This window comes from Sinocyclocheilus grahami, unplaced genomic scaffold (assembly GCF_001515645.1).
Source record: "Sinocyclocheilus grahami isolate Dianchi unplaced genomic scaffold, SAMN03320097.WGS_v1.1 scaffold278.1, whole genome shotgun sequence".
In the NCBI taxonomy this organism is placed as follows: domain Eukaryota; kingdom Metazoa; phylum Chordata; class Actinopteri; order Cypriniformes; family Cyprinidae; genus Sinocyclocheilus; species Sinocyclocheilus grahami.
In genome coordinates this window covers 332,497-346,278 of record NW_015505457.1, presented here as the reverse complement: position 1 = coordinate 346,278, position 13,782 = coordinate 332,497, and the positions used below count along the sequence as shown (strand labels likewise).

General features: G+C 38.4%; 1 pseudogene; it reads left to right on the top strand.

Annotated features, from left to right (window-relative positions):
- Positions 1-716: 716 nt before the first annotated feature.
- LOC107600126 (protein HIRA-like) lies at positions 717-11,633 on the top strand (annotated as a pseudogene).
- The last annotated feature ends 2,149 nt before the right edge of the window (positions 11,634-13,782 follow it).

Genomic DNA, 13,782 nt, shown 5'->3' with positions numbered 1-13,782 from the left:
TCAGTAGTGGGAGTGCGTGGTGCTCTGCATTAGCTGCCTCATACTTACTGTGAAGATGTTGGAGCGCCGTTTGGACTGCTTGCGGATGGGCGTGGGAGTGTTGGAGGCGGCCACCGTCTCGATGCGCATCTCCCTCTGGCTTATGCTGGGGGTGGAGGGAACAGAGGAGGAGTAATCGCTGAACGCACCTCCTCCATTAGCAGCCTGAAACATACAGAGGGGGAATGGGGATAGATAGATAGATAGATAGATAGATAGATAGATAGATAGATAGATAGATAGATAGATAGATAGATAGATAGATAGATAGATAGAACCTGCGTCTATTAAAAAAAAAGCCAGCTTTCAATTTTGTCACCAGTTATAGCATCGATTATGTTATTTCATACCAATACCATAACTATGCTACATGTCCAGAACGTGCTAATATCGTGGTTCTTTATTGTTATTGACCTCAGCCTTACTGTGGTATACTTCTGAAATTATGTAATGTAGCGCTGCTATTATTTAGTCGCTTTTGTATGTGATTTCCTCGTTTTTAAATCCCTTTGGATTCCGCTTCTGCCAAGTGAATTCATGTAAATAAGGAACACACAAGCTGATTCTTTGTTTCCAAGGGAACTTCGAAGAAGACGGCGAACTTCCGGCGTGACTTCAGTTGCTGCTGCTTCACGCTCACAGAGTGATGAGAGAGAGGGAGAAATAAAGAGAGACAGACATGGAGTTCAACTGAGCAACAAAGTAACGGATGAGCCGCAGCACTTAAACGGCCGGGCAGGCGGGCGGACGGACGCTGGAAAAGAGTCTCCTTGGGAGCGCAGAGGGAGAGATCGCGGGTTGCAAACGGCGGTTTAATAATTGATCCGCGTGAAGATGAAGCTCTTGAAGCCGAGTTGGGTCAATCACAATGGTGAGAGCAGCAGCCCGACTCTCTCTGTGTCTGCGCGCGTGTGTGTGTTTGTGCAGGAATCCGGGGCTTCAACTTGCGCTTTTGTTATGTAGAGAGACGGATCGGGTCTCTTCTGCAGGTCTGTGCTTACGATCGGATACTCTTCTGCACGTTTTAGCGCGATACTAATCATAGTAACCGGCTGTTTATTTTTATTTATTTTTTTTTAGCTTGGCTGGTTTTTAGGAAGCCACCCATATATGATGTGCACACCACCCATTTTGAAGTTGCAAAAGACAGGCAGACCTCTGACATGGGTCGATGAGTCAATTGTGTTATTTGAGAGATGATCTGGCAATAATTAATAGGTTAAATGGAACTTATCTTTATGTATGCTATATGCTAATGTGGCCTTATTTGCATTTCATTTAACCTGCTTTGGAATCGTGCATTTTATGTATTGTATACATTTGTTGTTTGCTATTATTGCATATGTTTTTTGACAATGTTAGGGATGTGTTTTCAAACTGTGTTATAAGTGTGTTTTTGTTTTCAGGTAAACCAATATTCTCAGTTGATATCCATCCAGATGGAACTAAGTTTGCTACAGGTGGCCAAGGTGAAAATCTAAACCCTCTAACATCTGTCATTCTTTTGCGGAGTCTAGTTTAGCTTTCAGATGAAGCTTAGTTTGTAGAAGGTATTTATTTCCATCCTAATTTAGCGACAAATGTGTCGTTGGGAGCTAATATTTTCAATGTTGGTTGACAGGTGAGGACTCTGGGAAAGTGGTCATTTGGAATATGGCCCCGGTTCTTCGGGAGGAGGATGAGAAGAACGCGAATATTCCCAAATTGCTTTGTCAGATGGACAATCACTTAGGTGTTACTTGATACTTGATTTTTTTAACTCTATATTCAAGATTTAAAATATATGAATAAAGACAAATGTTGTGGATTATTGTTCTCTTAAAGGTCCCATGGCATGAAAATGTCACTTTATGAGGTTTTTTAACATTAATATGAGTTCCCCTAGCATGCCTACGGTCCCCCAGTGGCTAGAAATGGCGATAGGTGTAAACCGAGCCCTGGGTATCCTGCTTCGCCTTTGAGAAAATGAAAGCTCAGATGGCCCAATCTGGAATCTTCCCTTTATGTCGTCATACGGGGAAAGGTTACCTCCCCTTTCTCTGCTTTGCCCGCCCAGAGAATTTGGCCCGCCCATGAGAAAATGAGCTACTACCATGCGAGCACAATATTTTTTTTTCCTCGAGAGACATCATGGCTTGCAAATGAGCGAAGCATGGCAGTTGCCCCGCCTCTCTCCTCCTCATTAGCATTTAAAGCTACAGCCACAGAAATGGCACATCCTAAGGAAAGCTCATTGTGGGACTGGCTCGTAGTGGCTGAAATTCTGCACCAAGGCTGAATTTCGGGAAAGAGACTTCAGATACAGTACTAGGGACCACTTAGGCCTATATAAAAGCATCCAAAAAGCAGCATGTCATGGGACCTTTAAGACTCGATTTTGTTGCATTTATACCACATATTTTGCTCCCAACAATCAAAAGAACAATTCAGAGATGGTGTCTAGATTATGTTTTGTCACTTAAATGTATTTTAAACTCCTTTGGATGTGAACTGCACTGACAGAATGGGAGACGGAATGTGTGACACTGATGAATATTCAGCATCTAATTAAATGTTTTATGTAACTTTGTACATTTCAGCATGTGTGAATTGTGTGCGCTGGTCAAATAATGGCTTATACCTGGCGTCAGGAGGAGACGACAAACTGGTCATGGTGTGGAAGAGAGCTGCGTGAGTAAAACTGACCCGCTCTGTGTATCGCTGTCTTTTCATTTCTCCCTTCACGCACACACGATGAATGGATGATTAAAAATTAAAAAAAAGAGATGTTTATAAGTTAAACACAAACATGTCAAAATTATTTAGTAAAACATTTAGTTTTGTCACACATTTAAAATGTTTAGTTTAACTAATAACGATTTTTACAAATCTATTAGAGTAATATTCATATTTTAATATATTTGAATATTAAAGTTTAAAAATAAGGATGTGATGCAAAAAAATTTATTTTTAAATCCGTATACCACTTGACAGAATGACATAGTTTTTTTTCTTCTTTAAGTTGTTTACATGCGTGTGACCCTGTATTCTCTCTTTTTTCCTTCTCTCTTGTTTCGATTCAGTGTGGCGGCACCACACACGTCCTGAGGCTGAGCTGGTCTCCAGATGGTCAGTACCTGGTTTCAGCTCATGCCATGAATAATTCTGGGCCCACAGCTCAGATCATCGAACGCGATGGCTGGAAAACCAACATGGACTTTGTGGGTCATCGAAAAGCTGTTACTGTGGTGGTTAGTGTCGGTTCAAATCTGTAATATTCCACAGAAAAGCATGCATTGAAATCTCCATCGTAGTTTGTACTGTAGTGTTTTCCTTTTGTTTCGATGAAATCATGATTTTTCAAATTGGCTGAGCACTAGAAGTTGATTCTTGTCTCTTATCGAGTGGTTTATGAGTTCCTCTCCATCTCTTTGCAGAAGTTCAATCCTAAGATCTTTAAGAAGAAACAGAAGAACGGCAGTACTCCCAAACCCAGCTGCCCATACTGCTGCTGTGCTGTGGGCAGTAAGGACCGCTCACTCTCCGTATGGGTATGAGACTTCTCAATATCACCCCTTGGTTTGGCCCCACTACAAAAAAAAAATTCATAAAGGCATATTTCTATAGATCATAGTTCCTACGATCATGGGAAAACCTGGTAAATTATAAATTTGTGCAAAATCTAGGGAAACTAATAAAATCTTAATGTACTATGACATGTAAAATAAAATGTAAAATAACTGTTTTCTATTGTAACATTTTAAAATGTAATTTATTCCTGTGATGCAAAGCTGAATTAAGCAATTATTACTATATAATGCTGATTTGGTGTTCAAAAAAACATTACTTATTATTAACGTTAAAAACTGTTTTTATGGAAACCCTGATTTTTTTTCTCATGGTTCGGTTGATGAATAGAACTGTCAAAGGAACAGCATTTATTTGAAACGGAAATCTTTTGTAACAAAATAAAAGTATTATTTTCATTCAAAACAATCTTACTGACCTCAAAATTTTGAATGGTAGTATAAACAATTTTGTGGTTATGCTTTGCTTAAAAATATTGTTTAATGTTCAATGTAAAACAGACAGGATGAAGCAATAAATCACATCTCAGCCATGTTAATGAGTTTTTGTCCTAACCAGCTGCAACCATGATAATACATTGTCAGTCCCGTTACGCTGGACTCTGGGCTCCCACAGTGAAGCCTTATTGGTCCAAGGCTCCACAAAGCTGTTTAAGAACCAAATATGTTGTCATTCTCTTGTATTTCTCTTTCAATGAGGACAAAAAAAGTCACATTCATGCAGTGTAAGGGTGTGATTTCTGAATGTTAAGATGATGCACCTTGAATCAGTTGTCCTGTTCTTGTTTTTCAGCTCACCTCACTTAAGCGCCCACTGGTGGTCATCCATGACCTCTTTGATAAGTCCATTATGGATATTACATGGTAAGAAAACAGCTTTTCTGTTTTCCAAACTCTGTAAAGCATCATAGACACTCTAGTGGGGTAAAAACTTACATGCATGAGAGTATTGTGAACGGGTCGTATCTCTCAGGACACTCAATGGGCTGGGACTCCTGGTGTGCTCCATGGATGGAACTGTGGCTTTCTTGGATTTCTCGCAGGACGAACTGGGAGATCCCTTGAATGAAGAGGAAAAGGTGGAGAAAATATACACACACCAGTCAACATTAAGGCAAAAAATAACTTTTCAGTTATATAATTGAAAGAACTCAGCAGTGTTTATCTGGCAGAAAAAAGTGGAATCTCACTTAAGTTGCACACATTTAGTTAGTTAGTTATTTAATTAATGATATGTGAATTCTTTAAACCATTTGTTGAAATATGCAAATTCGTTCAAATTTTCCAGTCCTACTTAAACACAGGACATTCCAGTGTTTGCTATTTGCCTTTGCTTGCTTAATGCAGTGTGACAACAACAGCGATGCAGCATTTTAAAAACATAGCTTGTTACAGGAAAAGCCACACTTTAAAAACAGCTGAGCTACTGTCACGCTTCTAAAGAATGTAAATGGCTTAAAGCTTTGCTACTTTTAGTTAGTTACTCAGCACACACAAACTAACAAGGTGGCGAGAAAATAAGATTTCTGTGTATCTTTGTGTAGAATGCTATTCATCAGAACATCTATGGAAAGAGTCTGGCCATTACTATGGAATCCCACCTTTCCAGCACTATTATTGAGAACCCAGAAATGCTCAAGTATCAGCAGGAACGGCAGGGGAACCAGAACCCCAATGGAGCCCAGGGATGCAGTCATGAGAACCAGACGGCCAAACTCACCAATGTGCTCAACGGAGAGTCCCTGGAGGACATCAGGAAGGTCAGAGGAAAGAATATGTAACGATACACACAGCAGTCTTTTTTTAAGTGGTTAAAATGGTTAATATGGTAAATAATGATTGGTTCCTCGTATTTCCACCTCCAGCCATGGCTGGCTTGCAAGTTTACAAAGTATAGTTTCATGCTCTGTCAAATATTTAAAATCCATGTCTAGCATAATTTGTTTCCAAATGCTAATTGGTTTGACACTTGGGTATCTAAATGAAATTCATATATTTTATGTGTGACTTAAGAGTCCAAAAGTGTCCAAGTACTTTTTTGGGACTAAAATACATTGCTGGATCATACTGCCCAGCCCTAATACACATAATGAGTGGTTATGGAAAATTGTTATAGTTTACATACATATTACATGCAAATACATAATGTGTGGGTGACATTTAAATAATTTGCATACACTTTACATGCACATCTGCCTGTCTCTCAGTCTCTGTATATTTATGTATCATTTAATACCAAGATGGTCATAGCATAGTAGTTTAGGGAGCCCTTAACACTTTTGTCCCAAAAAATATGTTTGCAGGACTGCAGCGGTTAACAAATGTCACTTTTTTTTTGGGGCAGAACCTCTTAAAGAAGCAGGTGGAGACCAGAACTGCAGATGGGAGGAGAAGAATCACACCTCTCTGCATCGCACAGCTCGACACGGGGTAACGAACACGCACAACAACACGTCTAAAATTATCACTCACCTATACCACAGCATACATTCAGTGGCTGAATGTCTCTTACTTTTACCCAGGGACTTCTCACCAGCATTGTTCAACAGTGTCCCAATCTTGCCGGGGTCGTCTGCATCGACTCAGCTCACCCCTCAGATCTCTTCGGATTCCAGTACAGCCAACTCACTTGGCTTGCGACCCTCCCATGACCCCACCACCACCTCTCCCAACAAAACTGCAGAAGAGAACAAGGACAGGTAAGTTTACATGTATGTACTGTCCCATTTTCCCTCTCTCTCAACCAATACTTTGTAAAAATCTAATTTCTCTCTTTTTAGTGGACCTGCAGCTGTAAATTCGATTGGTATGAAATCGAATCTGCTGTTGACATCTGCCTCCAAGATCGAGCCCATGAAAGCACTGGATTCGCGATTTACTGAAAGGTCAAAGGCCACGCCAGGGGTCACTAGTGTACCCCTCACTATAGGCATCACCCCACTTGACAGGTAATAAAATCTGCATGATAACTGCCTGGTGTCTCTTCTAAACTGAACTTAAAAACAAACTGAAGTTTTGTGGTTCTATCTCAGGGTAAAAGACAGCAGCTCTGTGAAGGAGCCGAAAGGAAAAGATGAAACCAGCAGCGATAGTGAGGACAAGGGCATGGTAAAATCGCTATCTATGGCCAAGAGGAAGGGAGAGATGGAGGGAGCAGAGGTGGTAGAAAAGAGGAAGAAGGGAAGGCCAAGAAAAGATGCCAAAATGATGATGCCCTTCCCACAGGTGACATTTCTTCTTTCGAGACAACAGTTTCAAAGTCGACTGATCAGGCCTGTTCAGATCTGTGAAAACGGTGTAACTGCTAAAGCACAGCTGCTAAAAATATTTTAAGTATATAAAGAAACCATTTTTACATATAATTTATGAATATTCATAAATATTTATGTGTATATACAGCATTTTAATACATATTGCATAGTACCAGTCAACAGTTTGGGTTTGATAAGACTCACCAAGGCTGCATTTGTGTATCAGAAAATAAACCGTAACTGTGAAATATTATTACAATTTTAAATAACTGTTTTCTGTTTTAATATTTAAAAACGTAATTCATTTTGGTGATGCAAAGTTGAATTACTCCAGTCTTCAGTGTCACATGATCTTTCAGAAATCAATGCTGACTTGATGCTCATGAAACATTTATTATTGTCAATGTTTAAGAGTTGTGCTGCTTAATATTTCTGTGGAAACTGATTTTTTTTTCTTTAATAAATAAAAAAACATTTATTTGAAATATAAATCTATTTACTGCCACTTTTGATCAATTGAATACGTCCTTGCTGAATAAAAGAAATCTTACTGACACTTAAACTTGTGAAGAGTACTATATGAATGTATGTTTATTTTTATTCAACTTTTTTTATATTATATATCAAATATATAAGAAAAATGGACACTAGTTGACTATGACCTCTATACTATAATCTCTATATCTTTCATTATCTTTCCATTACCTTAATGACCATGGCACATAAGAAACCCTGAGAGTCCTTCATTAGAACCCATGTGATGTCAGTGCGCATCAAAGACAAAGTTTGTTGACTGACTTTTAACTGGTCTTTTCTCTTGTAGACTCCAGTCTCAGCGGAGAAGGAGCCGTCTCGATTAACAACACCTGTAGCGGTGTTAAAACTTCCTACCCCATCCATACAGAAGTCATTTAGCACTCAGGTATGACTCAAAAACTCACTACACCCAAGAAATCAGTCCTGTGCATGCAATGAATGCTCTCGGCAGATCATAATGTGTAATCAGCAAGCTCAAGTACTATAAAAGTGTTAAATGTAATGTCATTCAAACATGGACTCAATACCATTTCTGCATGAAAAACCAGCCTGGTTAATGACCCTGCTATTAGAGAACTTAAATCAGCTTATAATAAAAACATGGACTAAAATCCACAAAACGGTCATTTTGATTTCATGGGCTTTTTAACCTGCGTGTTTAGGTGAGTACAGACGCCATCACGTATCTGGAGGTGGAGAACGAGGTCTCTGTGGTGTCTGGAGCTCGTCTCAGTCAGCTCAAATGGAGCAGAGAGGGGCGAGAGTGGGACATGCTGCTGACCAGTCGCATCATCATAGCAACCGGGAGCAGGTGAGCACACAACGCGTGTTAAAACACACTGGTTTATGCCTGATTTTGACAAAGGTAAAATCAAGGTACTAATAGTAACTTATTTTTTCATAGCGATGTTGTTGCTGTAGCATGCGAGGACCGCACACTCTCTGTCTTCACTACATGTGGACGGAGACTGATTCCATCCATCATTCTGTCCACCCCCATGTCAGCACTTCATTGCTCGGGACACTTTGTCATGGCGCTGATGGCATCAGCCACGCTGTCTGTCTGGTACTGACCCTTCCTCTATGTTTCTCAATAGAAAAGTCCAGACAAGTCATTTGTTGACTGATGCTAAAAACGTGGCCGTATTTATAACAGGAGTCGGGTTGATTTGTGCCTCTTTTTTTTTTTTCAAAGGCCAGTGATTATTTACATAAATTCTGAAAGATCTAGATCTGACATGATGTTAAATGGCTGGTATTGTCTCTTTTCTGCAGGGATGTTCAGAAACAGACGGTTTTGGTCAAAAATGAATCTCTGAATCCAATCTTATCAGGTGTGATTTTGTTTTCTTTCTTTAATAAATTGAGATGATCTTTCTTTTTATAGTTTTATGTTGACCTTATTAATTGACTCTTCGCTAAACACCACCCACCTTGATTTCTACTGTTCATAAAGTTTTAAAATTGATTGGATGTTATTCCATGGGCTGGAAAAATATTTTTTTAAACGTCCCATTCTTCATAGAATCTTGAAAAAATGTATCATGTTTTCCACAACAATTGTTTTCAACACTGATAATAAGAAACGTTTCTTAAGCAGAAAATCAGCATACTAGAATGATTTCTGAAGTATCATGTGACACTGAAGACCACCAAAAGAATATTGACTTCTGAAAATTCAGCTTTGCCATTACAGGAATAAATTACTATTTAAAGTGCATTCAAATAGAAAACCGTTATTATAAATTGTGGTGATATTTTGCCATTTTTGATCAAATAAACACAGCTTTGGTGAGCATAAGAGACTTTTCAAAAACATTTCAAAATCTTACTGAACCAAAACTTTTCAATGGTACACAAAACTGCTGAATTACATGAGAAGAGTAGAAGTTTGTCTGACAAAATGATGGGCAGCAATAATTAGACAAATTAACTATCATAAATCAGTTGAAATATAATAATACCTTATCTCTTTCTCACTCCAGGCACAGACGCTACAGTAAGTCAGTCTTTTTTGACTCAGCAAGGTGTACCTGTGGTTTCACTGTCAAATGGCAAAACCTACTGTTTCAACTCATCACTGGAGACCTGGTGAGAGATACACAAACCATGTGTTAATTGAAGTTTTAACATGTAACAACCAGAAACTGTCCAAATAATTTTCAGGGCCACTATGATTGTTCTGCCGCTGATATTTTGTGTCCTTTCTCTACATCTCTAATAGGAATTTGATCGCAGATAAGCAGGACTCTCTTGTACAGTGTGCAGACTTCCGCAATTGCTTGACCTCTCAGGATGCTCTGGGCTCCATGGGGCCACTGGCTCTCACACAGAGCCGTAATCTAAGGTAACAGACTTTGCTAATGCTGCTTTCAGATTCACGATCACTATAATTAGTTTTAATACTAAAAGGGAAAAGTCCAGCTCTAATGATAACAACATAGTAGAACAATATTGTCAGAAGAGTAGAAGTTTGTCTGACAAAATGATGGGCAGCAATAATTAGACAAATTAACTATCATAAATCAGTTGAAATATAATAATACCTTATCTCTTTCTCACTCCAGGCACAGACGCTACAGTAAGTCAGTCTTTTTTGACTCAGCAAGGTGTACCTGTGGTTTCACTGTCAAATGGCAAAACCTACTGTTTCAACTCATCACTGGAGACCTGGTGAGAGATACACAAACCATGTGTTAATTGAAGTTTTAACATGTAACAACCAGAAACTGTCCAAATAATTTTCAGGGCCACTATGATTGTTCTGCCGCTGATATTTTGTGTCCTTTCTCTACATCTCTAATAGGAATTTGATCGCAGATAAGCAGGACTCTCTTGTACAGTGTGCAGACTTCCGCAATTGCTTGACCTCTCAGGATGCTCTGGGCTCCATGGGGCCACTGGCTCTCACACAGAGCCGTAATCTAAGGTAACAGACTTTGCTAATGCTGCTTTCAGATTCACGATCACTATAATTAGTTTTAATACTAAAAGGGAAAAGTCCACACTACAGCTCTAATGATAACAACATAGTAGAACAATATTGTCGGAATTACTAATTTTAAAGAGCTTGAACATTGAAAGGGATAGCCCATTATCTTTATAGTTATCGTTCTTGGGGTGAACAGGCCTTAACTGTCTCACTTCTGTCTCTCTCAGTGCGGGGCGGCTGGCATCTCGCTTTTCATCGACTCCTCACCACTTGCAGCAGGGAATGACTCTGGCCTTCTTGGAGAACCAGCTCTCCTCCGCCCTCATCCTCCTCTCAGCAAGCGAGTACAGACACTGGCTTCTCATCTACGCACGTTTCCTCGTAAACGAGGGTGAGTGAGAAGGTGGTCCGCTGGTAAAAAGAGTCAAGAGGGTCTATTAGAAATAAAGCAATAGTTCACCGAAAACTATCAATTTGCTGAAAATGTATTCACCCTCAGGCCATCTTAGATAAAGATGCGTTTGTTTCGTAATCTGAACAGATTTACAATAACTCTGTGTGTATCTGTGAAGGTTATGAGCAGAGGTTAAGGGAACTATGTCAGGATTTACTGGGACCAGTTCACAAATCCAGTAGCAGCTCCTGGGAGCCGACAGTCCTGGTATGAATTTTTCTGGAACTTAATTACAGATTTGTTATTGGTATAGTTGTTGCATTTACTGATAAAACCAAAGCGTCATTCAAAATAATTTTCAAAGATTGCACTGTCTTCTGTGTCCATTTCAGGGACTGAGAAAGAGGGATCTGTTGACAGAGGTGATGCCTGTGATTGGTCAGAACTTGCGGTTCCAGAGACTTTTCACTGAGTACCAGGATCAGCTCGAATTGCTGCGCTTGAAATAGCACTTCACCTTTGACTTCCTGATGTTTCACCCCTGACCCCTTCCTGGCCTGTTCATGTGCTAACAGTCTGCCTTGGCTTTACTGACAGCACTATCTTAAACGCAGACATGGACACTAATTAAAATGGGCAAAAATAATGTTGATTTTTTTTAAAGAATTAATTTGATAAATACATTAATGAATTATGTTTGTAAACTTTTTTTTGCTGTTGGTAAGGAAGAGAAAAGGATGAGTTAACACATTTTGGGATAATTTTGATCAAGCACAAAGTGTGCATGGCAGTCATCTTGAAACTGGACAACTAAAAGTTGCTATAAGTGGTGATCCAACTCTCCCTGCCTCCTTTCTTTTTGTCTTTCTCCTTCAGTTCTTATTTGTACAGCCACTTGTCATTTATTTGTAAATGTTTGTAAAAGGCAATTTCTTTTTTTTTCTGTTTTCTATAAAATAAATGGTAAACCTTCAATTATAAAAAAAAGAATAATCAATTTACCAATTCTAAAATCTGTTGCTCCTTTCTCTCTGGTATGTCGTATGGTGATTTATTTGCTGGTGCTACAAACACATCAGGGCACTTTTGTTGGTCCTTATGTAATACTACCTTGTTTTGGGCAGGTGGTGGTAGTAGAGATCGTATTTTGTTCGACAGGGTCCAAAATTACCACTCCCTAAAAGGCAAGAAAAAAAAAGCATTGTTTGTAAACTTTTTCTAGGAACTGCAACATGGTTCAAGTCGATAGAAATGTAATCTGAATCCTGATGTTATAAGTGTGATGTATGATTGAAAACAAAGATGTACATGACTTTTCAAAGGTTTGGGGTCCGTAAGATTTTATAATGTTGAAAGAAGTCTGGAAGTCAGAAGGAGGCTGCACTTATTTGGAATAAAACAGTAATAATGTGAAAGATTACCATTTGAAATAACAGTTTTCTGTTTTGATATTTTAAAATAATTTATTCCTATGATGGCAATGCTGGAGCAGTCATTACTTCAGTCTTCAGTGTCACATGTGAGCCGTCAGAAATATGCTAATTTGATGCTCAAGGAACACCTATTATTATCAAAAACAATAAACAGTTGAACAACATTTGTGCTGCTTAATATTTTTGTGTAAACTGATCATTTTTCCCCCCAAGATCCTTTAATAGAACGTTCAAAAGAACAGCATTTATATAAAATAATTTTTTATAATGTAAAAGTCTTTACAGTCAAGTTTATGCATTTAATATGTCCTTGCTGACTGAAAGTACTAATTGACCTCAAACTTTTGAATGGTAGTGTACAAATCTGAAGAAAACATCTTGGTGAATGGTCACTGGATAGTCGCTCAGACCAATGACTATCCTAATAGTATGTCCTTTTTATTCTATTCGTTAAAATGATTACGATTATGAAGGTCTCTGATTATTCTGACTAATGGAAAACAGCAGCATCTTTGTAAGGACATCAAATGCTATTGAATCTTGCTTCTCTTTTAAACTACAATAATGAACATTAACTAGTGTTAACTGGCATGTCTCGAGTTTTTTTTTTGCTTTTTTGTATATCAAACAGTACTCGCATACAGAAAATTCACATTAATACAAAAACATTCAATGCGAATATACACAAATGTAATGCTTGTCAAACATAAACAACTTTCTTTTCAAGTGGCCAAGAGTTCTGATCCTACTGGATGGCTTAGCATTGTGCGAACGCTGGGAAAGTCTCTCAAACAGCTGCGTTTTAACACTAGAGGATAAACACCTGAGACCTGCACATTAACACACACACACAAACTAATTCATAAAGGACCTCTATAATGGACAATACGCCTCTTATAGAAGTCAGAAGTGTCTGTGTTCAGTGTTTCGAAAAGCCTTCATTTCTAATTCACATTTCTCTGCTCACCATATCAGTCCAGAGGCCTTGCCTAAGGGCTTTAAAGTGTCACCTCTCTGGGGCTCAAATGCTTTTTGGGGGGCCGTAGTTCAGAGTGATGCCATTTTTCTGAGAGAAGCACAGCTGTAATGATTCCAATCTTGTTCATCAGAATATTTATATAAATGTTAGAAAATGCCATTTTAGTGTGTTGCACAACCTTTTGTTGTCTAATAGTTCACATACAAGGACAATTCTAAACTTCGGGGTTAGTAAGATCTTTTTTTATTTATTTATTTTTTGAATACTTTTATTTGGCAAGGATGAGTTAAATTAATCAAAAGTGACAGTAAAGACATTTATTGTGTTACAAGAGATTTCTATTTAAAATAAACGCTGTTCTTCTATTCATCAAAGAATCCTAAAAAATGGCTTCAACAAAAATATTAAGCAGCCCGACTGTTTTCAACACTGAAAATAAGTGTTTCTTGAACACCAAATCATCATATCAAAATGATTTCTGAATGATCATGTGACACTGAAGACTGGAGCAATGACTGCTGAAAATTCACCTTTGCCATTGCAATAACATTTTAAAATATGTGACCTTGGCCCACAAAACCAGTCTTAAGTGTCAATTTTTCAAAATTGAGATTTATACATCAATAAATAAGCTTTCCATTGATATTTGGT